Genomic DNA, 27,970 nt, shown 5'->3' on the forward strand with positions numbered 1-27,970 from the left:
TTTAGAACCCATATAGAGGTAGCTTATGTGGGTACTACCTTGGGCCCATGTAGGCAGCCTATATGAGACTGATTGTGTTTGCCCATTTTTTACCCATATGGTTTGACCAAGAGGGCCCCATATGTGTTTCCCCATTTAGAACCCATATAGAGGTAGCTTATGTGGGTACTACCTTGGGCCCATGTAGGCAGCCTATATGAGACTGATTGTGTTTGCCCATGTTTTACCACTATGGTTTGACCAAGAGGGCCCCATATGTGTTTCCCCATTCAGAACCCATATAGAGGTAGCCTTTGTGGGTACCGCCTTGAGCCAGTGTAGGTAGCCTATATGGGACTGATTGTGTCTGCCCATTTTTTACCCATATGGTTTGACCAAGAGGGCCCCATATGTGTTTCCCCATTCAGAACCCATATAGAGGTAACCTTTGTGGGTACTACCTTGGGCCCATGCAGGCAGCCTATATGGGACTGATTGTGTTTGCCCATGTTTTACCCATATGGTTTGACCAAGAGGGCCCCATATGTGTTTCCCCATTCAGAACCCATATAGAGGTAACCTTTGTGGGTACTACCTTGGGCCCATGCAGGCAGCCTATATGGGACTGATTGTGTTTTTTACCCATATTTTACCCATATGGTTTGACCAAGAGGGCCCCATATGTGTTTCCCCATTTTTTAGAACCCATATAGAGGTAGCCTATGTGGGTACTACCTTGGGCCAGTGTAGGCAGCCTATATGGGACTGATTGTGTCTGCCCATTTTTTACCCATATGGTTTGACCAAGAGGGCCCCATCCAAACCAAACATTGCTTTCATTGTGGTATTAAGGTTAGTTCATGCCACTTATCCCTGTCCAAACAGAATGGGTCATAGGACATGAACAACTTAAAGTCCTAGTCATGTCAGTATATTGAGGTTATCCCAGTTTATTGTTCTAGCTTGGTAAATTTAACACAGTATCAGCAATAATGAAAACTGCAATCTACTTCACACAAATGATCATATTTGTCCTGCAATACTGAAAACTGTTTGTGGTATGCTGCTAACAATATATATTAGAATTTTAGTAAGTCTAAATTATATTTACTGTAAAATTCCACAAATGAATGGAGACAGACAAAACAGTTATAACAATCACTTTGTTTACAAATAAGTATGTTCAAATAATTTAGGTTTATGCTCTTCTAATGCAATTTATTCAAAAAGTTCTAGGTGTTACATTATCCATTGTTTATAAGGGTATTTGTTAGCAGTTCATTCAAGTCTGTTTCTATGTGCACTGTGTCATTATACAGATGATGCAGATGATGAAGACAAAGAAAGATAAGTATTACTCTTTGGTGCTGTATGATTGTAAATGAGGAATCAGATAGGACAGACATATGACAGGAACATTTTGACTTCATTGGCAATGATAACAGGTCCTGGGTGAACATTTTCACGTAGATAGTGACAGGAAGTCATCTGCCAGACATCCAAATAGATTACTCCATGAATATCGCTGAACATCTCTCGCATCACTGTGTTCAGCTGCATCGCATACCAATCACTTTGATAAATATTCTGTAAGAATACAAATCAGAATAAGAATTTCTTGCACACACACAGATGTTTTCTAGTAAATGAAGCTTCCAGTGATTCCAAGCTTCCATACAATAAAATAGAAAAATGTATAAAGACAGAAGAAACATATTCACAGATATAAATATCAGTAAACAACTATACTGTCAGACCTGGAATAAGCAAAGCTGGTTTGGACAAACTAAACTAAACTCTTGTTTGTATTTATTGCTACTGTGGCTACTGGACATCCCACTAATCCACCACAACATTAAAACCACTGACAGGTGAAGTGAATAACATTGACTATAACAATTTTCATGGTACCTGCCAATGGGTAGGATATATTAGGCAGCAAGAGTACAGTCAGTTCTCAGAATTAGAGTGTTGGAAAAAAATAAATAAATAAAATAAAATAAATAAATAAATAAATAAAAATGTCTTGTTGGGAGTTTGTGTTATGCAGTGGTTAGTAACAGGAAGAACAACCAGTGAACTGACATTATGGTGTTATGCACCCAAGGCCCATGATGCACAAGGGAGGTGACGGCTAGCCTGTCTGGTCTGAAGCTAATCGAGCTCAAAACCTCCTCTTGATGGTTCATGCTGGTCATCACCTCCTGTGTTTGCTATGTCTTTGTCGGAACGTTGTGGTGCTCACGTCTATTTGTTTTCTTGTGCAGTGTCTTCTGTCTCCCCTGTGTTCCAGTTCCTGTCACCGTTTCTGCATCTGTATTGGCTTATTCTATCTTATCTCTGTCATTCTATCTTATGCTCATGGGAGCACCAGTAGTGATGTCACGGACTGTCGTCAGCCAATAAGATTGTTGCGTTAAAGACGTGTTTCAGACACCAGTCACACAGATAGGGTCTCCTAAAGCTTTTTAGCTCTAGGTCCCTTCATGTCATACATGTTTAGACGGACATGAGGATACGTAAACGATTACAGAATTTTCATTTATGATGAACTATCCTTTTAAAGGAAACAATTTTACATCAGTTGGAAAAAGTAGTATGAATGTTGCATAAATATACTGAGCAACAGTGTTTCTAGACTTTCAATATACATGTAAAGACAGTGTCACGAATCTGGTCGGTATCCCGTTGTCCGCTCACCACCAGATGTCACTCTCACCTCACCTACACACTCTGACTGTTGCAACACACTCCGGACTGCATCTCCCATCCTCCACCACACTGATTGCGTCAGCCCCCGTGACCAATCAGGCGTTCTATAAAAGCCCTGGTCCTTCCCAGTGCACTTCACGGATTGTTGTATTGTTGTTTTGTTAGCGTTTTCCTAGTTTCTGGTTCCGAGTTCCTAGTCCCCTGTGTTTTGTCTTTCCCGCCTGGTTTTCTTATTTTGACTGTCTAGCCGCCTGCCTTTCAGACTCTCGCTCTGGTTTATTGGATTATTCTCTATGACTGCCTGTTACATTCCTGTCTGCTCCTGATTTGACCCTGCCTGTACGACTATGTATCTGTCTCGTCCCAATAATAAAGGCTCGCATATGGATCCGCTCGCCTCTCGTCTTTCACTCCACGTAACAGAACAATCCATCACTACAGGATCCAGCAGCTTCACCCCCGGACAATCAGCCGATACGGACACAGACAGAACTCTATGCCGGATCAAGCAAGGACCAAACACACTCGAACAATATACCCGTGAGTTTCTGGCCATAGCCAACTATTCCACCCTCCCGGACAGTATAATAATAGAAATAATTTGTGATGCCGTAAATCAGCCTTTGAGGGCGAGGCTGAGACGCGAGGGTCCGCGTCCATCGCTCGCGGCCTTTTTGAACTTTGCTTTGTTGTGTGTGGGTTCGCCGTGCACCGTAGAGGTCGCGGAGAGGGAACGCGGTAACGCGGCAATGGCAACCGTGCGTCCCGCTCACAGATGGACGGTCATGCCGGAGCACGATCCCACAAACACGTTTGCCGCCTGGAACGCTTGTGAAATGGCGGCCGTGTCGGAGCGCGCTCGAGCAATGATGGCGACAGCGGTGCCCGTTCACAAAATGGCGGCGACTGCGGTGCTCGTTCACAAGACGGCGGCAGCGCCGGCGCGCGCTCACAAGATGGCGGCGACGGCGGTGTCCGTTCACAAGATGGCGGTGGAAACAGAGCTTGTTGCAGCTGTGTTTCCTGAGTCAAGTCAAGTTTCCAAGTCAAGTCGACCGCTAATGACGCGGCTAACACCCCTAATGATGGTATGGGCAGCTAAAATGGTGCTCCTTCATGCCGCGGCGGCTACCCCTGGGTCAAGTCAGGCTTCCAAGTCAAGTCAAGACACAGAGTCAAGTCAAGACACAGCTGTCGTTCTCCATGAGTCAAGCCAAGTCACATCTGTTCCCCACGAGTCAAGTCACGCTACAGCTGTTGTTCCTGAGTCAAGCCATGTTGTTCCTGAGTCAAGTCACGCTACAGCTGTTGTTCCTGAGTCAAGCCATGTTGTTCCTGAGTCAAGTCACGCTACATCTGTTGTTCCTGAGTCAAGCCATGTTGTTCATGAGTCAAGTCCCGTTACAGCGGATCTCCATGAGCCAAGCCAGGTTACAGCAGATCCTCATGAGCCAAGTCAAGCTGCTGCTGTTATTCCAGAGCCAAGTCAAGCTTCAGCCGTTGCTCCAGAGTCAAGTCAGGCTACAGCTGTAGCCTCCAAGTCCAGTCAAGCTTCCAAGTCCAGCAACGTCAAGGCTGTCGTTCCTGCGTCAAGCAACCTCAAGGCTGTCGTTCCTGAGCCAAGTGAAGTCATTGTTAATCTTCACAAGCCAAGTGAAGTCAGGGCCGTTCCTCCTGAGTCAAGCAAGGTCACAGCCGTGGTTCCTGAGTCAAGCAAAGTCACAGCCGTGGTTCCTGAGTCAAGCAAAGTCACAGCCGTGGTTCCGGAGTCAAGTAAAGTCAATGATCCTCACAAGTCAGTTCAAGTCACTGCTGGTCTTCACGTGTCAGATCAAGTCACTACTAAACTTAACGAGTCAAGTCAAGTCACTGCTGATCTCCAAGAGTCAAATCAGTTCACCACTGACCTTCACGAATCAAATCAAGTCACAGCCAATCTCCACGAACCAAGTCAAATCACAGCTGATCTTCATGAACCTAATGAAGTTATTATTGCTGTTCCAGAGCCCTGTCACGTCTCGTCTATCTGCCCAGAGCCTCACCATGTCTCGTCTGACCTTCCAGAGCCCCGTCACGTCTTGTCTATCTGTCCAGAACCTCACCATGTCTCGTCTGACCGCCCAGAGTCAAGTCACGTCTCGTCGGACCGCCCAGAGTCAAGTCACATTATGTCTGCCAGTGTAATGGCGATCACCATTCTCAGTATGTGGGCCGCACACTACACTCCAGAGCTCCTGTCTGATCTCAAGTCTGCTCCAGAGCTCCCCTCACTTGGAGAAGCCATGCCAATGCCTCCTGAGGTGTCAGCCTTGGCTGTAGATCCTCCCATGGAGGCGGCATCCCTCTACAACTTCTCTGCTTCTCCCCTTATTCTGTCTGCCTCCTCTGTCTCTGCTGTTTCTAGGTCCCAGGCCATAACGCGGTTTCCTGCTCCAGAGCTCCCGCCTGGTCTCAAGTCAGCTCCAGAGCTCCTGCCTGGTCTCAAGTCTGCTCCAGAGGTCCCGTCTGGTCTCAAGCCTGCTCCAGAGGTCCCGTCTGGTCTCAAGTCTGCTCCAGAGGTCCCGTCTTGTCTCAGGTCCGCTCCAGAGGCCTTCCCCATCAGAGAAGCTGCGCCAATGCCTCCAGAGGTGTCAGCGTCGACTGTAGAACCTCCTATGGAGGCGGCGTTATCCTGTGGTCTCTCTGCTTCTCTCCCTGTTCTCTCTGCCTCCTTTGTCCCTGCTCTCCCCAGGTCCCAGTCCCTGACGCAGGTTTCTGCTCAGCCCTGGAGGGCCCTGGCGCCTCCTGTTCCGCCCTGGAGGGCCTCGGCGCCTCCTGTTCTGCCTCCTGTTCCGCCCTGGAGGGCCTCGGCGCCTCCTGTTCTGCCTCCTGTTCCGCCCTGGAGGGCTCCTGCGCCTCCTGCTCCGCCGCCCTGGAGGGCTCCTGCGCCACCTGCTCCGCCTCCGGCTCCGCTCTGGAGGGCTCCTGCTCCGCCTCTGCCCTGGAGGGCTCCTGCGCCTCCTGCTCCGCCTCCGTCTCCGCCCTGTAGGGCTCCTGCACCACCTGCTCCGCCTCCGGCTCCGCCCTGGAGGGCTCCTGCGCCACCTGCTCCGCCTCCAGCTCCGCCCTGGAGGGCTCCTGCGCCTCCGGCTCTGCCCTGGAGGGCTCCTGCACCTCCGGCTCAGCCTTGGAGGGCTCCTGCTCCGCCTCCGCCCTGGAGGGCTCCTGCTCCACCCTGGAGGGCTCCTGCTCTGCCTCCGGTCCCGCCCTGGAGGGTACCTGCTCTGTCGGTCCTGCCTCAATCACCGGGCCCCCCACATGGACCTGGCCCTCCAGCCCTCGCCCTGTCTCGCTCCCACCCCACCGCTCCCCTGGACTGTTGTTCCCTTCGAGAGTCTGGAAGCCGCTCCATGGGGGGGGGGCTATGTCACGAATCTGGTCGGTATCCCGTTGTCCGCTCACCACCAGATGTCACTCTCACCTCACCTACACACTCTGACTGTTGCACCACACTCCGGACTGCATCTCCCATCCTCCACCGCACTAATTGCGTCAGCCCCCGTGACCAATCAGGCGTTCTATAAAAGCCCCGGTCCTTCCCAGTGCACTTCACGGATTGTTGTATTGTTGTTTTGTTACCATAAATATTATCAGAAGAAAACAAGACAAAATTATTTGAAAACAAAGTAGGATTGGAAGTGACCAAGTGTACCTTTAATCCTGCAGTGTTTCCAGACTTGATGATGACAGTAGTTTGTGGTGCACGGCTTAGCAGTGCAACAACAGACTGACGGATTTTGGCTACTTCATGAATGTAAAATGTTACTGGGTGAAAAACCAGGTGGGCAAAGATAGTAAAGACAACAACTGCATGAGGGCCACCAGCTATTTCATCAATGTCATTGGCAATATAATGCAGGTCCGTAATGAGCATTTTAGTAAATCGCAAAGGAACACCATGTGGCTTCCAGTGAACAATGATATTATTTTTCAACTCCACAGCCATCAGGGGTCCACCTGTACGAGGAGTGTGGAGATCCATTCTTTTTAAACCTAATAAAGATAAGCAAAACTTACATTAGACACATTTATTTATTCATTTCTTAAACAGCAATCCCAAGAAGTACAGTGCCTATAGAAAATCATCAAACCCCTTTAAAAGAGTTGCTTTTTTTGTCGTACAGCTTGAAATAAAAACCCATTCCAAAAAAAAAAATAAAAAACCTTGCCTTACAACAGTTTTGAAAATTGATAAATTCAAAAATCTTTGGAAATGTCATACTAGTTTGTAGACAGCAGGAAATATTTGCCCATTCTTCCTTGCAGAATTGCTCAAATTCAGTCAAATTCAATGGGCAGACATTACCCAATCTAGGTGTGTAAAGACATATCCAAAAACAATAATGCCTGTAATTAAAACTCTATGAAGTATTAAACCAGTGGACTGATTTTTCCAACCTTGTTTTTAACACTTTTTTTTTGTTTTTAATTTCCACAACTGTCTTTTTAATAATTTTCTGAACTGTTACTTCTTTCTTTAATGTTGTAAGTCAAAATTTGTAATGTAAAGCTGGAAAAGTTTGTGTTTGTTTGTTTGTTTGTTCCCCTTGATTTTAAGCTGTATGACAAATAAAATAACCATTTCAAAGGGGTAAAATGATTTTCTATAAGCAATGTATATGGGCCAATCAGGAGTCACCTAAAGTTGTCACCCCAAAATCAATCATTTACTCACCTTCATGTCATTTCAAACCTTTATGACTCACTTTCTTTTGCAGAGCACAAAAAAGATATTTTGACAAAGGTATCAATGTCTTAGTGCATATAATAAAGGGCAGTGGGGTCAAATGTTGTGATAAAAAGAAAGCTTGGAACAACATGATGGTGAGTGATGAGAAAATTTTAATTTTTGGTATAGTTTCTGCAAACAAATGAGCATGCATGAGCTTTTCTCAGAGTTTTTAGAAGCCATTTTGTAATGGCAGTTTACTTTTTGAGGTTTTGCTTGAAAAGATTGCCACATATTTGACAACATAGTTGAATAATGACAACAAAGTCCTATCTCTGAATAACTTGCCTGGCACATTTCTTTCTAAATATTCAAACCACTGCCTTGTGGTGGAGTCTCCCAACAAGTAGACGATCTTGTTTTTAAGACAGCTTCCCATTTGGGGAGAGGTCAACTGCTGAGTGTTGCATACAAAAGACTTCCAAACATCTTTGAAAAAGAACCCAGCAGGAACTGGTGTTGTCAAACCAGATCTGCATCTCTCCTTTGTGCCTAAAGCAAAGAAACAATAACCTGAAAAGACTGTCAACATTAAGCAAATTCTTCATTTACGTTACAGCATTACACTAGACTGACATTAGACATGTTAGAGTCTTCTAACATGTGATCTGTGTATATTTTGACCATTTTCTATTTGAAAAAAAAAAAAAAGGAAGCGAAAGTAGAAGATAGTGAATTAAACATAAAATGAGAATTTAGCTAGACTTTTTGGTTTATAGTGTATAAATTGGTTTATGGCATGAATATTTAATTTGCTGAAACATTGCCAATGTGTGAATGATAATAATTAACATAAAGATGAATAAGAATAAGATGACAGAGGCAGTTTAGTGTCACCCACTTGAACAAATAAAATATTTAAACAGAGTTGTGTTTATTAAACAACAATTAAAAAAAAAAAAACAAACACATGCTGCTAGGGAAGGAAATGATCAAAATATATTAATATATTCTCCATAACATACCATTGGCTGCAGTGTTGGGAAGGACATTTATGTTTATTTTGTCTCCAGGAATAGCAACATTTGTTAATTCCCTGTAAAGAAATAGTAATAATACATTTTCCTCAAATATTTTTAGTTTTATATTTTTTCTGAAATTAGATCAAAATACTTTCAAACTTACTTTGTAAAAAGTTTATTCTCAAAATCATTTAAAGGGCTTTCCACAAATCCCATCGAGTGATGAACCAGTTTGTCACAGGTCAGTTTCTTTGGTCTCTCACACTGCCACACTGTCCCCGTTTTTACATCTTTATATTCACAGCAGCAGTCACCTTTCCTCCAACTTCCATTTCCACCCCACTTGAGATTACATTCTACTACTTCACTGATCCTGGTGTTATTGGGTCCTGATCCTTCAAAGTAGCCTTTATAGTGGCTGCGTGGGAATAAAGACTCTCTGTATTTTTTAAGAATCTGCACAACCTCACTGGAGTGCTCAAGACGTACAAACACTTGTGCCTGACCTTCCCAAGGAAGAAGAAGAACAACAGAGTAAGTCCCATTACGATGATCCACAACCTCCCCGTACACAGTCGCCTTCAAGGAGAATGGAAAAGTTCAAGTGAAATGAAGAAAATATATGTCCGTTGGTAAAGTAAGCTATACCACAAACATATGTCAAAAAAATTAAATAATACAAAACAAACACACCTTGAGCTTTGAATTGAAAAGCTTTGCTTTGAAAAAATCTCCTCCATATCTTTTCAGGTTGTTGTTGTGGTCTCTGGCTGTGATAATAACAGAGAGATGTTTTCTCCCACTTTGTAACTCTTTTTGAGTCCCACAATGGAGAATGTTGAGTGGACTGGACTTGTGCTCAGAGTCAGCTGAGTGATTTCTTGATCTGGACCAGGCCAGTCCAGAGCCTTCTGTAGTCTTTTCCACTCATCATCACTGATTCCCATGTCAAGTGTGGATATTGCATAAGCATTTCTAGCATTAGTTCGAGGAGCTGGTTTAGCTCTGGGGGGTGGAAAATGTGACGGAAATGGGCGGAAAATTTTGATAGCAATATTTAATCCTGCATTCCTCTGGGCAATAAAACCTCTTATCAGATAGTCGTCCTGGCAACTGAGCCCTTTTGGGGTGTTAGTTGCTTTGGGGGGTTGTCTCCAGAGCTCCAGCATATAGCTGGGTTGTTGGTTTTAAAGATTATTTGTTAAATGTAACAAATAACTGTATGTCTGATTGGTCCAGATGCTACATAAGCAACAGCAAGAAAAAGCACATTCCATTTGCTTGCTATGAAAAATGCAAGAAGATGTGATCTAAAGCATCATGTATCTTTGGGCATTGGGGAAATTATAGTTGACGCAAAAATGAAGCAATAATGTTATCGGAACAAGACTGAAAACCCGCATAGGTCTCTACCTGTGGGATTTTGTGGCCACGAGGGGAAAGCAATAATTATTATTAGCAGGAATAAAGACTAAAAAAAGGGTGAAAAAAAAAAAAAATAGGGTGTGTTCACACTTGTAGTTAGGTTTGTTTGGTTCATTTGGTCTGGACCAAAAAGGAAAATGATACATTTGGTCCTGGTCTGCTTAGTGTTCACACTGGCATTTTTGACAGCAAACCTAAAGATACAGAGCCTAAAGGGATATTGATGTGTTCACAACCTGTTGAGTTGAATAACATGTATTTCATGACGGAATTCACCAAACACCATAAACAAAAGGAAAAGCAGCGTTCGACTTAAAACACTAGACTAGTCTGCTGGACTAAGCGCACTCATTGTTGCGTGCATATGATTTAATTTTGACCACCTGCTAACTCATAAAGAGCTCATAAAAGGCACTGTACCTCCTCATTGCCCCACATTTGCCCTCAGCTCATTTTGTCTGCTTAAACCCTTCGTGAAATCATGTCGCACAGCATTGCATCTTGTCATTACTTCCTGTTTTTGGTTCATTTAGAAGTATTTAGTCCATTTTGCATTCATATTTCATTCGAACCGCACCAGAGTTTTTTTGGAAGAGGACTGAGACCCATCTTTTTAGCGGTCTCGGTCTGTTTGTATGGTACGCACCAGAGTTTGAATGGCAGCACTCACACTTAGGGTGTGTTCACACTTGTCATGTTTGGTTCAATCAAAACAAACCCTGGTGTGATTGCTGCCATCTGAACCCTGGTGCGCACCAAACAAGTGGACCAAGGCCGCTAAAAAAATAGGTCTCACTTCCATACGCGGTTCAAATGATATATGAACACAACACGGACTAAATACTTCTAAACAAACCAAAATCAGGAAGTAATGACAAGATGCTACGCTATGCGACATGATTTCACAAAGGGAACAAGCAGTTTATCAGTTTTAATCGCTGAAATGATTCCATGCTGTTAACACGCTCACATCACATTTATTGTGATTTGGTCTTAGTGGCTTAGTCCTCTTCACTACTCCTAATGCTAATCCTACTACTCCTACTCCTACTCCTAAAAAGTCCTAAATTTAGTATTGACACGCCCATTATTTTAAAAATTTTCTCCTAAATCTGCAAGTTATGAGCTACTTTTAGCCGTAAGATGTTTTGTGAATATGGACCCAGCTCCTGACCAGCTAAGAACCAGCTTAAACCAGCAACTATACTTGTACCTGTGCCATTATTTAACGCCCCAAAGAAGCATGTCTTAAACAATTTTGCGCTTGAAATGGCTGCTATTGTTGTTGCTAGGAATGCCGGAACAACACATTATCTGAACATATCATTTGCCAAGCCATGTCATTTTAATCCAGGAAATAAAAAAAACGACTTGGAACGCTTAACTAGGTGGAGTCACGCAATACAGGTCTATCAAAACTTCTTGCAGCCCTTCATTTTTTTGGCCTCCTGTTCTTTTCAATGTACTGTGGCTTCTTTATTTCTTTATTTTTCTACTATGCTAATTTGTGCTGAGCTTGGTATATTGCATTGGTCGACATGTAAATCGACCTGTGTGCTACACACAGGTGAGTGGGCTGGACAAACCACTTGTAGAAACACACTCTTCTCTCTATATGCACCAGACACTTTCTTATAAACACTCCATGTGGACTCAATAAGATAACACCAAATGTTTACTTATGAATGCACCACAAATCACATTGCACTACTTGCTTTTCAACCTTAAATACCTCTTTCTTGTAGAGTAATTATGTAAAGTACACGTCTGTCTTAGGTTATATATAGTTAGATTACTGCTTCAGTAAGTTAGCTATGTATAGGTTTAAAAATTGGTCCTTGGTCCTGCGAGCAGTCCCGGCCTGTAGGTTTGCGGGGCCCTACACTGTAAAAAATAAAAAACACAATTTGTTAAGTCAGCTTAAAATAATTTGTTACCCTGCTGCCTTAAAATTTTAAGTTCAGTCAACTAAAATAAGTTTAGTCAACTTGAAATGTTAAGTTGTACTAAGTAACAACTTAGATATTTGTGTTTGCTAAACTTAACAGATGGGTAAGTAACCCAGCTGCCTTAAAATTTTAAGTTGATTCAACTCAAATATCTAAGTTGTCACTTAGTATAATTTAACATTTCAAGTTGAATAAACTTTAAGGCAGCCAGGTTACAAATTATTTTAAGTTGACTCAACAAATTGTTTTTTTACAGTGTAGGCAAGATAATGAAAATGGGCCCCACTAGTGTAAAAAAACTGTCACAGAAATTTGACTAGTGAAGATAAAGCACATGAAATGACTATTTCAATATTTAAGCAATGAATGTGTATTAATTGTAACACATTCAACAAACATATGTAATATATATATATATATATATATATATACACACACACACACACACATATATTTAAGCAAATTAAATAAAAAAAATAAACAAAATAAACACACTGTAAAAAACAATTTGTTGAGTCAACTTAAGATAATTTGTAACCTGGCTGCCTTAAAATTTTAAGTTTAGTCAACTCAAAAAAAAGTTTATTCAACTTGAAATGTTAAATTGATTTGAATCAACTTAAAATTTTAAGGCAGCAGGGTAACAAATTATTTTAAGTTTTTAACAAATTGTGTTTTTTTTTTTTTTTTTACAGTATAGGCCTTAATATTCCTAAATGATAAGAAATGCAGGCTATTCTGCTTGTTTTTAAGGATTGATTGATGACCACATGAAAAAAAAAAAATGTGGCTAAATGTGGCTCAATTTTTCCTTATATAGCAAGTCTGTCTGTGATCATGGGCATCATTGCATGTAAAAAATAAAAATAAAAAAAATAAATAAATAAAATACTACAGCAATAAATGTATAGCAGTCAATTTTTTTTTCCAGCCCCGGAAAGATATTGGATTCCATTTCTACTACAACTTCACTTTAATTTCTCTGTCATTCTTTCATGTCAAATAATTTAAAAATAGCATTAATGTGTAACAAGACTTCATTTCGAGAGATTATTCTCAGAGGCAATATTAAGTGATTTCCAAAATCGAAACCATTACAACAAAATCTGAACTGTAACAAGAAAGGTTTTCTGACATTATTTACCAAAAAATTATAAAGAACACTGAGTTTGTTGTGCCTGTGTGTAGGACTGCACAATTTGGCCAAAAGGTTTTTTTTTTTTTTTTTTTTTTTATCAATATGACTAATTCTGATTATTGTTATTACTAAATAAAAACATTAAACAAAACAATAATTATTGGTAATGATTATCAATATATTTTACAGAAAACTGCAGCATGACCTGTTAACATACTGAAGGCCTAACTATAAATGTTAAGAAAGGTATAAGAGTTTATTATAAAATTATTTATTTAAAAAAAAAAAAAGAAAGAAAAAGAAATCTTAACTTTTTGTCAGAAAATCTTATGCATTCACTGAGAGAGAGGAAAAAAAACTTACAGAGAAGTATTATTATTCCTATTTTTTACCCAAAATAAGGTGTTAATTTATATATGTAATACATGTAATAATGTTTAATTCATACAGGAAATCCCTAATATAGACAAAGGTATATGGTTCGCATAGCTGAATAAAACTCAGATAGAAACATATTAACTCATGAAACATGAAGACATATCTGTACGAATGCGACTAAATGGTTTATCTCTGTTCTTCAAACAATATCAGTCATTTTTATATGAATATGCAGTGCAATGCTAATCAACAGTCTTTATCACTTTATAGAATACTATATAAAACAATGATTTTGCCTCATTCTGTTATGTGAAACCACGTCAGACCAAAAAAGGAAATTATTTCAAAGACTCGACTAATGTTGTTAAATGAATTTGGAGCAAAATCATGTCATTAAAACGTTCTCAATAGACAACAGGTTTGTAAACAGACTCAAACCCAGGCAAAATTAATGCACGCGTTTGTTAGGGGTGTCGTGTGCGGGAAGGAGGAGTAGGGACGAGGAAATCAGGAACACGTACTTTATTAATAACATCCAAACAAAGGAACAGGAATGAACAGGAACAGCAGGGAAACCACATGCTAACACAACGAAAACCACAGTAAACGACATTAAGAACCGACAATGAACGAGGAACTGAATCAAACTTACATAACCAGGCTAATGAGACAAGGACAGGTGTGAGTAATTTAAACAATGACGTCATAATCAGAAACGTTTTAGTGCAAGTTTAAGATGTTAATGTCGATGATTTAATGTTAATTTCCTAACATTAGAAAGAAATATTATAATATCAGAGCACTAAAACTGGATCATTTTTATTTTAGAAACAATGTTTGATTTTCTGTTATTAACAGAGGTGGGAATGTCTGTAATCACCCAGAACACACTATCAACCATATAATCTAGCAACACCACGGCAACTGAATAGCAAGAGCCTAACAACCACCCAGAATATCCTAGCAACCAACTAGCAACACTTCAAACATCTAGAACATCTAACTTAACAAACTATTTAAATTATGTCTTAAGACAAGCCAGCATACATTTGTCTTTCAAACGTTTCAATCTTATTACAGGTCTTAAATGATTACAAACAATTCAAATACAACGATGACTCTCCTGCCCAGTGAACACTCGTCAGATCAATAACACTAACAAAAAACTCTTATTAGGAATTAATTTGCAACTCAATGTCTATTACAGTAAACAACGTAAACTAAATTACAGATTGCTAATTCAGCATTAACTTTTAGGGAAAAAATATTTTCATTGTACTATTGTAAAGCAATCTTGCAGCAGATGAAAAGCACTAGAAAAGTTCAAATAACAAAGAACTGTATATGAACTTGGTATGCACCACAGTACAGCAAAAAATTTAATTAAAAATTAAATTCAGCATCCTCTGCACATTTGGCTAAATTTCATTTCAGTATACAGTACTATTTGGTCTCCTGACACAAGACTATATCTCTAGGTATTCATTTCTCAGTTCTGCAAAAATGCAGTAGGCTACACATAAAAAAATGGTTACAAATAAAATCTGACAGTCACACTTTGAAGGTCTACAACTGTACACTGCCCTTCAAAAGTTTGGAAATGCCCTAGAAAAGTGGGGTTTTTAACAATATTGGCATGAATCCTTTTTAATTTGTGATAATTCTGCACTGATAAGGGACAACACAAACTACAAAATCATATTTTATTACATAAACAGTTTATACACAGAAAAAAAAAAAAAAAATTCAATTAATCAAAATATCCACCATTAGCAGCTATTACACCTCTGCATAATCTGGGCCTAAATTCATTGTATTCTAAACTTAATTGTCAATCAGTTGTTGAAGCTATTAAGGTGTGCTGACCCAAAAATCTTTTAAAAACCTGGGCCAAGTTTAAACCAGTAACCAGGCATCACAGCTGACAAAGGATCATGTCTGACTTTGACATGTATATATTGCCATTATTTTGCAATCAAAATGAAAATTATTATTGCTAGTCTTCAATGACAATGTCAAGTTACTTTAATGTATTTGCACCAAAAAAATTATAAGGATTTATGATGATATTGTTCAAAACCACACTTTGCCAGGGGTGTTTCCAAACTTTTGGAGGGCAGTGTAGAATAGTGAAATTTCCATAATCTAATGTACTGGTACTGTACTATGTAATTATACTGTATGTGTAAGTATAATACCCATGTAAATGATTCGTTCATTTCTCTCCTCTCTCCGTTGTTGGATGCAGAGATTCTGATTGGTGTGTCATCAGTTTTGCTACTTAATGTTTAACTTACGTATTGTTAAACTTTTTAAAAAATGTGTCTTTGTTTTTAGCACTGAATGAATGGTTTGGGAATATAAGCCAACTAACATCAGTTACATTGTGTTAACAATCGAGAAAACTGCAATACGACCAGATGCTTACCTACTCTGCCATTAGTTTCCGTGATCGGGATATTCTTATTAATTTCAAGCTATTACTGTTTCGTCGGATATGGCAAAAGGGCCTATATCCATGATGAAAGTGGAGCGAGCGGTCAGAGAATCGGATCAATTACGCGATTAATCTCAGACATATCCGGACGGGACTAGATTTCTCAGAGGACTTCTGAGTTAGCCGAGAAGCAGTAATTATCTGATTCACGAACAAATGTAAAACAATTCGTTAGTAAACTGGGCCGCGTCTTGTGTTTTTGACGAAAAGAACCGGTTCATAAGAGTCAGCTGTCATGAAGTCGAATACTGTGCGCGTGCAACTATCGTGCACATTTTATTGAAAGACGTGCCATTATTTTTTTGCCATTATTTTGCGTTACGCTGTCGTAGCACATGAAACACTGCTTACATTTATATTTTGTTCTGTAATAATTCTGGGGTGGCAGGTGGGGTGGCACAGCTTTTTCTTAGGGTGGCAGTTGCCACCCTGTGCCACCCCGGTAGATCTGCCCCTGTTTATGTGAATACCAAAAGGTATGATGCTTTTATGTTTGTCCTCATACAAAAGAATGTATTAGGGGTAAAAGAGAAAGACAATGGCTGCTCTGACTTTGCTTTATTTTGCATGTAAAATGAATACACAGGTTAGAAGGATCATCTCTCTTTTACCTGAATGCGCTGGTGCGCTACTTCTCAGCCACTCCTCAGCTACCCACTGAACAGAGCAGACGAAGAGAGTGAAAACAAGAAAACAATTGTGCGCAGCTGGAAAAACAAGACGTCGCACTCGTGTGAGTAAAAAAAAACTCTAAAGGGACCTGAAAAGTTTGCGGTTTGATATTCGTATTTCTTTTGACTATAAATACACAGCTCCCTGTCATAAACATGTAAATAATCCCGAATGTCGTTCTCCATGATTTGTGAGTTCTGGTGATGCTGTGCCTTTTGGCCGAAATCAGTTTTTTTTCGATGCGACTCTTAATTTTATAATGCTTATAGCTCCGAAAGTTGGAAACTTAGCAGACTGAAACCAGTGTCATCTTAACCAGCTTGATCTGTGAATTTTTTCACAGCAAAGCTCTTGTCCGTAAACCCCTTGGTAAGTCCGCTATAGTAAGGAATGTGAAAAATAGGCGCTCTTCATGTTTAATGTGCAACTGCTTGCATAGAAAACATTGTTTTTAAGTCAAACTCGATTTGTGAAAACTTTCACAATCGCTATTTATTGCCTAACAGTGTTTCTTTATGCTCTGCTCTCTTTTTCTTCTATCATAATGTCACAGGGTGAATAATGGTTTTCCAAGCCCTTAGATAAATCATACACGTCTCTAATGAACGTTTCACGTAGGAGGACATGTTTCACAGTTTATTTTTTGTCAGTTGACCCTTTACTGATTCAATTACATCACAATTTTGTATTATGTAAGGTAATAAATTACCTTACATAATAATAATATCCTTCCAATAAAACTAAAAACACAGTACCCTATATCCTTAAAAATGTGTTCAAGAGTTTCAGAAAGGAGCAGAAGACACAAGGATCCATCTTAAAAATCTCGTCTGTAAAAATTTCCATACGTTTATATCTAAAACAGGGTTTTATAACGAGTCTTATTAAACGGGGCAACAGGCTATTTTAGAATGTGAAAGATTTGTCACGTAGCCTACTGAAATCTCAACATCGCCAAGGCTATACGACTGAAAATCGCCAACAAATGTATGATTAAAAACTTTGTGAATCCATTTCAAGTAATTACACTTACAGTCGAGTAAGTCACTGTCTTGTAACTTATTTTTTAAAGTCTTTAGACCTTATAAAGTCAATATAAAGTCTTGCGGGAGTGCGACTAAAAAAAATAGATCTCGCACAAAGCTTTGTTCAAGTCACTGGCGATTCTTTACCCTCTCTGTTTTATTAAGCATCACTAAGCAGCTATTATATGATAGATAGATAGATAGATAGATAGATAGATAGATAGATAAATAGATAGATCCTTTCGTTCTTTATTTGATGGGATTTAAACATGAGGCGTTGTCTTCAATCCTGTCCGCGTACGATTTTTCGGAGATTTTTCGATTATAAGATCATACACTGGTAAACAGGAATAAAGACAAGTATGTATAAATTACATTTAAAGAATATAATAATAATTACAATAATTATAATTATTGAGGTACTGAATAAGAATTTGAAGAGGAATTTACTCATTTGCAATTTAAAGACATTAAACAGCCCTATCTAGCCTATTTAATCCTTGATATTAAGAGCATGTTCGTTTTTTCCTAAACTGTATTTTTAATGAACGGAGCTAAATTCAGTAATTTCAAATCAAGTCCACCACAATGTATTGAGACAACGTCGTAACTATACATATCAAATAAATAAATAAATAAAAAATCTATTGATTTTACAATTTAAAGCTACACTTACAGCAGTTTAGCCGTAATTTTGTTAGTCAAATTCTGATACATACATTCAGATTTATGAATTGAAATGGAATTTACATTCTCATGTCAATTGAGCTAAATGCCAATCGGTTGTCTTGTGATTATTTTAAAGTCTGAATTCAATAACAATTTTCTTAAGAACTCACCAGACAGGATGACATACAAAGAAAACATCCCAGTAGATACATACATTTTCTCAACCTGCTGACTAATAATACACAAAAATTAGCCATTTTTAAAACCTTTCAAAGCATGAAATAAATTTGACCAATATAACAAATGCAAAAATTACCTGGTGGATTTGATTTCCTCATGGAAGGTATGATCATGGCTAAGTCCGCTGTTCTTCTAGAAGAATTTTACGTCTGCTGTGAGCAAAGTACATGTTCTCCAAACCTCAAACCAGTGTCCTGTTAAACTGGTCACACTGCTCTGAAGATGTGGAGCGACGTGACATTTAGGTGACTGTCTTCATTGATACAATTTTGTTTGGCCAGTTTAGCTAATTTGAGGTGATTGATTTTAGATGCCAAGATATTCTTGCTATTGGAACTACAGAATTCAAGAAAAATAAATAAATAAATAAATAAAATAAAATCTATCACAAGGAACATGATAAAAAGGTTATACATTTACAGATAAGTTAATACTATCTATATCCTACCCCGGGAATTGATATTAACCAGACTGCAGGTGAGAACCAACCATGATGGTCATATGGATTTGTTCCAGTAGGGCAGTAGTGTTTATTATTATTATTATTATTATTAATAAGAAGAAAAGTGGTTATGGTTTGATTCAATATCACATTAAATGTGTAAAAAGATCTGACATGATTTATCTCGCTTGCGGCATTCTGAAAAGCTGAGATGTGTTTATCTCGATGCGGTGCGGACGCATGCGCGTCGCTTCCGTTATGAGCACGGCTGCCCCGCGCCTACATTTAAAAATAACAAACCTGAGCGTGCAAAAGACGAGATATGTGAACGGCCCCTAAAACGCTTAACATGAAAAACGCTTAACGTGGCTTAACGTACCTAAATACCGACCAGGGAAACCCACATTTCTGTCAAACCTTACTTGTAATAAACACTAACTACTGTCAAAGAACGAACCCTTATTCCACAGATAAAGTGCATAATATCATGCTAAGCATTTTCTCCCCCATAGAACTCCATTATAAGGAAACAGCTTAACGTGGTTTACCGTACCTTAACAACAACCAGGGAAAACCAAACTTCTGTCAAATGTTACTTATAACAAACTTTCTACTGTCAAGCTCTTATTCAGCGTATAAAGTGAATAATATCCAACGTTATCTCACTACCAATTCGTGCGTATTTTACCAGGTGGCTAATTCGTACGACCTCACTCGTATGATTTTGTACGATTTGTCTAAACTCCAGTGACTGGTAGGTTTAGATTGATTGATCATTTTGATTGATAATTAACCCTCATGATCCTTTGCTTGATGATTGCTCTTGAAAGCTTTTTCAAACCAATCATTTTTTACCCAAGTTACAACACCATCGAACGTTCAAGTCGCATTTTTTCATAACCAACAGGTTATGAGCCAGGTCTTGTATTATATTATTTGGCTGCACATAACAAGATAACAAGATAAAATAAACGTCAGCCTGAGAACTTGTTGAGTATTGAGTCTTCGGTAATTGTCGGCAAATAATTCATTAATTTAAATTAAGTGCTGACAAGAAATGTAGTATTTCTTGTAAAATGTTTGTTCATATACATTAAAATATATTTTATACAATGAATTGATCATAAAATGCAGTTAAGACTGTTATACTGTTACATTAAAATTATTAAACATAGAACTTTCATTCAAAGAATGATGGAAGTCCACACAAACAAACTGTTTTCAACATTGATAATAATCAGAAATGTTTCTTAAGCAGCAAATCTTATTAGAATAATTTCCGAAGGATCACGTGACTCTAGAGACTGGAGTAATGATGCTGAGAATTTAGCTTTGAGCACAGGAATAAACTACATTAAAAAAACAAAAACAAAAAAAAAACAAACAAACAAAAAAAAAAAAAAAAAAAACCAATAAAATATAAAATATTTATTTTGTATTGTATTTATATTGAACATAATTTAATATTTTGTAAATATGTGTTTATAAAATCAAGACAGTCACTATGACCATAAGAGATTTCTCTCTCCAAATTTTATATGCACACATTAGTACACACATAGGCTACAACCACTCTCAGACATCCATGCCATTGGATAAATACAGATTTAAATCATAACAAGAAATAGTTTAGTAGCTATGATACTGGTTTTGAAATCAAATGTTTGCATAGTTCTGACAGGAAACACTGGCATCTAACAATGCCTAGGAAAAAAAAAACAATTAATCTTAAAAAATAAAGTACATGCATAAACCCAAATAGAAAATAAAACAGTTATCGAGGAAGCATGTGTCCTATTCTGTGTCTTAAACTCATTAAACATTGATGTCTCATTTTAGAGCAGTCAATGCAATTCATCTAATCTAATTTCTGTGTTTTCTAGTTTTCCTGTATTTTTGACCCTGGACTGTTTCCTAGTTTTTTTTTATTGTTTGCTGCCTGCCCTGACCATTGCCTGTTTATTGGATTACTCTTTTGTCTCTGCCTGCCTTGCCTTACAAAAAAGATATTTATTCAAGTGTGTTATTAGTATACTTCTTTTAAACTTAAAATAGGAAAGTATACTTTTAGTCTACTTTTTATGTACTTTTCAGAAATGAGTCCTGTTGATGTTGATTTTAGCTGTATGGCTGATTACCTGCAGCTCTATGCCAGTGAATCAGGACTATATGACGGAGGTGGGCCTGCGCTATTTTATTATGTTTTATCATTTTATTATGTACTGTTTATATTCCACCCAGTGGGAATGCCACAAATGCTGCCACATTTACAGCAGACTGTGTTCACAGACAATTAAGACACACCCCTGAAGCACCTTGTTTTATTTTAGGGGATTTTAATCATTGTGCACTTGAAGTTGTGTTGCCTGGATTTTATCTATATGTGGACTGTAACACTAGAGGGAAAAACATATTGGACAAATGTTATGAGAATGTTGAAAATGCTTATACAGCTAAGGTGAAACCGCCATTAGGTTCCTCTGACCATAATGCTGTTCATTTAATTCCTATGTATAGGTCCCTGCTTAAGAGCAGCAAACCACAAACCAAAACTGCATATGTGTGGGACAATGATAGTATTGAGACCTTAAAAGGCTGCTTCTCCTGTACCAACTGGAACCTCTTTCATAGTTTGGACTTGGAGGAGGCTGCAGAGACTATTACGGACTATATTCACTTCTGTAAAGAAAATGTGTTAAATCAAAAATCAATACCCAAATAATAAATCCTATATCTCTAAGGAAATTAAAGGGTGTATAGTATGTAAAAAAAATGGCATTCAGGAGAGGGGATTTTGCAGTCATGAAAGATGTACAGAAGGAATTGAATTAGAAATTAAGGGCAGCTAGGAGGAAGGAGAGGGAGAAATTTGAAATGCATTGTTCGACTATGAACACTATAAGATTATGGGGCTCTATGAAGTATATGACAAATATGCTTTCAGCAGAAAGATCTATCAATGTGATAGATGAGGAGGCAAAGGCAAATGAGTTGAATGACTTCTACTGTAGGTTTGAAGTAAATGACTTTTTACAGGAGCAGGAAACTGCACTGGATGCTGTATCTGTATTCGGACACTTTTAAAATAACAATAAAACAACCAGCATATGGTGGAGAGATTGTTGTCACGTGTCTGCCCAAGTAAGGCCTCTGGGCCAGACAGCATCTCTGGGCGGTTATTGAAATCTTGTAGTGAAGAGTTGGCAGAAGCCTGGTGCCCCATTTACCAGAAGTCTCTAGATACACATACTGTCCCCTCTATTTGGAAGAATTCTATCATTATTCCTGTCCCCCCAAAAAACTAGCTGTATGGAGAATAATGATTACCGTCCAGTGGCACTTACTTCAGTAGTAACAAAGTGTTTTGACAAAATTATGATTAACTTTTCAGTTTGCATATAGGAGCAACAGGAGTACAGGGGTGCATTTCCCAAAAGCTTCGTTAGCCAACTATGGTCGCAAGTTCCATCGTTAACCAACATAGTTCAACGATTTGGTGTTTCTCGAAACCATAGTTCAAACGAACGTTCGCAAACAGCGTCCCAAACTTACGTGGTTGGAACAACAGCTATCGACCTGTGGTTAGAAGCATAGTTCCTTGTTAGTAAGACATATGGGCTCAATAAATTATGCTCTTGGGCACAAAACGCAACCTAACATGCAGTACAATCTATATCTTTCTAAATATAAATGCATTTTAATGTATGTATTTTTAAGCTTCCTTTGCAAGTGACGTTTTTGAATAGTGCGCATGTGCAGAAATGCCTACGGGAACCCTGGAGTATGATGTAAGAGGGAATGAATGAAACATCAAATAAAGCAAAATGATATGGAACAAAAATAGCAAATTAGTCATGAGGTGCCATGTTTAATATAGCTGCATTTTAGAGATCTTTAATAAGTTAAATAGCATAAATTATTACTCTGTGACGTCATTAACAACGGCCCTACATTGTTGAACTAATGTGGTTCAAACAACGGAGATGCGACCGTGTTCGGGACTAGCTAGTTCATTTCCAGAACAATGAATCGTACTATGGAGGTTAATCAGCGAGTTACGTCGTTGTACGGGAAACGCAGCCCAGATGATGCCATTTAGGCACCTAGAAGATTCCAGCTCATATGCATGTCTTTTATTTGTAGATTTTAGTTCAGCTTTTAATATGTTGCAGCCACATCTTTTAATTGCAAGGCTGAATGATTTTAAAGTTCATCCTCTTATTATAAAATGGTATTTTTCTTGTTTAACCAATCGCAGGCAGCAGGTTAGTGTTAATGGAACACTATCTGAGTTTAGAACTTTGAGCACAGGAGCCCCTCAGGGCTGTGTGAGTTCACTGGTTTTGTTTACTTTGTGTACAGATGAGTGTAGAAGGGGGTATTCTAATAATTACATCATTAAATTCTCAGACGATGCTGCGATTTTAGGTTTATTGAAAGAGAATGGGGACTATTTTTCAGAGATTGGAAGGTTTGTAAACTGGTGTGAGGACAACCACCTATCTCTGAATGTCATTAAGATGAAAGAGATGGTGTTTGACCCTAGAGGAGTTGGCGATCACAGGTCTGTGATCGTACATAATCAAATCATCATACAGGTCCCATCATATAAATATCTTGGTGTCGTTTTTGACAGTTCATTAACATGGAATATCCATGTAGATAATCTCTGTAGTAGGTTACAACAATGGTTGCATTTTTTACGTTGTCTGAGAATTCATGGTGTTAATCAAAAGTTTATGATTATTTTTTATCGGGCAGTTTTTGAGAGTTTATTTGGGTACAGCATAACAGTCTGGTCTATGCATTTAAGAACTAAATTGTGTCCTATTATTCACACTGCTTGGAAAATTATTGGTGTTGAAGAACAGGCATCACTGCAGACTATTTATGAACAGGCTACTTTAAGACAAGCGAATAAGATCGTCTATGATCCATTCCATGTATTGTACACAGAGTATGAGTTGTTGCCCTCTGGGAGGAGGTTTAGAGTCCCTCGATGCAGACTGAATAGGTTTAAAAACTCATTTATTCCTGTGTCTATAAAGTTATTAAATAGTGGTATGGAATTGTAATCTGCTGTAATTGGCCTTTATTTACTGTTGTTATTTTTGTTGATATTGTTTGTTCTTTGTTGTCTGTGTTTGTTAATAATTGTGTGTCAATTGTCAGCTGTCTGCAGCATGGGTGATGGGCCCAAGACAAATTTCCCCACATGCGGGATAATAAAGTTTACCTTACCTTACCAGAATTATACTTAAAATGACGTTTAAGTATACTTGACTTACTTAGAAAAATTCTAAATATGTTTGAGCTATACTTGTGCTCAGAGAATACGTGTTTTCATTGTTTTATGGTAGGGGGCACATCTTCTGTACAGAATTCCATAAAAACACAAGTGAAGAAGAAACTGAAACAACAGATGCATCCACAAGTAATCTAGCACGATCATCAGACATAAAACATCATCAAAACTGTGTAACGTTATGGAATAAAATGTAGACCGACAAAGAGGTAATAATGACTGTCAGGCTTTGGGGGTGTTGATGGATTCCATTTACGTTTTGATTGTATCGTTCTGAATCCAAAGTGTTGAACAAAAACATGTTGTTGAACATATATTTAAAGTTGAAATATACTACTTTTTGGTAAGGGTTCTACTGTTTGCTAGGGTTCGATCCTGCCTGTTTTGACCACGTGTATTAAAAAAAGCCTTGGATTTGGATCCCTAACTCTGTTGTCTTGACCCCCACACCACAACAATAATTTGGAGTGTATTTGTTGTGATGTAAAGTATGTGCATACTGAGCCTGCACTGATTGTTCCAATCACAATGGAGTTTCATTTGTAAAATGTGGTTGAACTAGTTTCTAATGTCACACTCACAGACAATTTGCAGTTCACATCTGATCCATATTACACACAAAATTGGAAAAAAAAAAAAACTCTAAAGAATGTGTGATTTTAATTTCACTGACCAGTTTTACACAAACATCTGGAAAGTGGGGATAGAGTAACCATTTTGAAGATGAATCGGTTACTGGAATGTCAAACTGGAATGGTTAGTGGCACCAACTATTTGAAAAATACGCTGAGCTTTCTTTGAACTCAGTGTTTCACGGTTATTTAAATGAGTTTGTTCCACACAAGTCTGATATTGTTACGATCGCTAGCTGATGGCTATCAAGGGCACTCCATCCAATTCTGTTGCCCATCTTTCATGGACTTCATTCCTCACAATCCTTTGCACAGGCTCGTCAACACAGTTGTGGTTAGAAGGGATAAAGCTGCAGCTGGAAACTAACAATGAAATTAAATTTTCTACATATTAGATTGTGTTTTATTAACATCTACACCTACACCTACCCCAACCCTAAACTTACAATAATGCAAAAACAGTAATTATTGTTGTACAGTGTGACAAAAAATTATGCTTTATTGATGTGTGCATGCCCCGTAGCCACATCTGTATCCCTTCTAGCCTTAACCCATCAACGCTCAGTGTTTTTACTTGTGTCTCGTTAACCCTTTTTCCTCACCCTATATAAGCCCAGTTATCTGTCATTCATTGCTAAGATTTGCTAATGTCTGAACTTCTTTTCTAAGCCTAGTATCCTGTTTTTCCCGTGTCTTGGTTCCTGGTCTTTTTATTCTGCAATTACTCTGGATTACTTTGTTTGCCTCCGCCCGGAACTCTGTCATTATTTGGATTGTTCATTGTGTGTGACCTTTGGCTGTTCGTTGTTCATTAAACACAGTGTTTGAACCATCAAATGTGCAATTCATGACAGATATAATACTCTGATAGTCTCTCCCTTAAATAGTAATTTAAACAGACATGTGACTGGCAAAGGATAAATGTTGTACACAGGGCACACGAAATCCAACCCTTTACAAGAAATGTTCTCTGACAAATATTTTCTTTATTGCCCAAAATGGCAGACTGCAGGAACATATTGTCTATTGCTTAACATTATTTATTTATTTATTTACAGTTTAACTGCACAACAACATTAAACTTCGAATTCCATGCACCAGCTACAGAATAATAAGAGGTGTTGTTTACAGAAAAATAAGAGCTGTCACTCCCTAAAAGGCACCTATTATGCAAAATTCACATTTACATGGTCTTTGGACATAAATGGATGTTGGCAATGTGTGAATACAACCACCCTAAAATGATTTTAAAAAAATTAATCTACTAGTGTCCGTAAGCAGTGTCAACACTCCCGTTTTTCCTTGCAGTCTCCTGTATTTCACACCTATCTCTCGCCACCCATCCATTTTGTTATGGCTACCAGGAAACTGTATGGTCCAAACCTCCTCATATGAATATTCACATAAATATTAGATTCCACAGTTGCCAATCTTGTATGAAACACATCCTACTCACACAATTGACACATCATATAAATTTCAAACAAAATTTTGACCTCAACCTGGCAACCTACAATCCAGTTGCACTGCTGATATCTAGGCAGGTAGTAGAAGCAGGAAATGAACCGCATACATGCACGAGTAAACAGTGTGTTTTTGCTTTCACTCAAAATGGGCATTTTTAAAATACTATAATAAATGATTTGTGGGGTATTTTGAGCTTAAACTTCACAGACACATTCTGGGGACAGCTGAAACTTATATTACATCTTGTAAAAAGGGGCATAAGAGGTCCCCTTCCCTTACCAAAAAGTAATATACTTCAAGATTATTTTATTAAGCATCCTTAAGTAAAGTTCAAGTATATTTTAGTATACTTTATCGGGCAAGTATACAAATTTCAGTGTACTAGTAGTATACTTGTAAGTGTACTATTTTAATACTCCTTGGGACTAAAGTGGCCCACTTTCTAGTATATAAAAGTATACTTTTAAGTATACTTTAAGTATAACAGTAGTAAACTTTGAGTAGTTTACATTAATGTTTTTAGCTAGTACTGCAACTATACTGAAAGTGAACTTAAAAGGTATACTGGTAGTTTATTAATTAAATACTTGTAGTAGCATTTTTAGTACACTTTGAAGTACAATCTCAGTAAACTACTAGTTTAGTAGTTTTATACTGCAAGTATACTCTTTAAGTGAAGAAGTTTTCTTTAAGTGAACTTTACATCATACATTAAGTATACTACTATATCCCTATCTAGGTATTCATTTGTATATATTTTTGTTAAATGAATATCTAAACATACAAAACATCAAAAGAAAGAACAGGGTATCTGCTTGTGAACAAAAACATTTTATTTTAGATTCATGCATTCTTTTTTTTAACATTTGAATGGGGGTAAGTTTCATAAATAAAAAATAAAGAAATAAACAACTTTTTTTTTTTTTTAACAAAAAGCTGAAAACAAGACTATGAATTGGATTCAGAATGATATAATCAAAACGTAGATGGAGTCGATCAACACCCCAAAGCTTGACAGTCATTATCACCTCATCATTTTATTCCACAGTGTTACACAGTTTTGATGCTGTTTTATGTCTGATGATCCTGTTAGATTACATGTGGAAGCATATGTGTGTGGAAGTTTCTTCTTTGTTTTTTTTTTTTTTTTGGAAATTCTGTACAGAAGATGTGTACTAGTGCCCCCTACTGTATAACAATGAAAACACAGATTCTAGGAGCATAAGTATAGCTCAAATATATTTAGACTTATACTCTAAGTATAAGTCAGGTATACTTAAATGTCATTTTAAGTATATTTCTGAGAAGTATATAAAGCCCTTAAGGAGCAGATTCTAGATGCTCCACAAATTACAAAATTTCAGGAGGACGGTGAAGCGGAGGTGGGCCGGAGACCATTGAGGAGCAGGAGACCAAGGCGAATTCAGAGACCAGGGAGGAGCTGGCAGAGATGGAGGCCAGGATGGAGCTGAAAATCACCAGGGCAGAGCAGGCACAACTGGGAACCATCTTAACAGAGCAGATTAAGATGAAGATCACCAAGGTGGAACAGGTTGTCACCTTCTCACCAAGCCGCTTGACAATGGTCTTGTAGCCCATTCCAGCCTTGTTTAGGTCTACAATCTTGTCCCTGAGATGCTTGGACAGCTCTTTGGTCTTGGCCATGGTGAAGAGTTTGGAATCTAACTGACTGATTGCTTCTGTGGACAT

General features: G+C 38.4%; 1 pseudogene; it reads right to left on the reverse strand.

The window, feature by feature from the left end:
* Positions 1–1,329: 1,329 nt before the first annotated feature.
* LOC127160370 (NXPE family member 3-like) lies at positions 1,330–27,970 on the reverse strand (annotated as a pseudogene).

The sequence above is a fragment of the Labeo rohita genome, unplaced genomic scaffold (genome assembly GCF_022985175.1).
Source record: "Labeo rohita strain BAU-BD-2019 unplaced genomic scaffold, IGBB_LRoh.1.0 scaffold_339, whole genome shotgun sequence".
Lineage (NCBI taxonomy): Eukaryota > Metazoa > Chordata > Actinopteri > Cypriniformes > Cyprinidae > Labeo > Labeo rohita.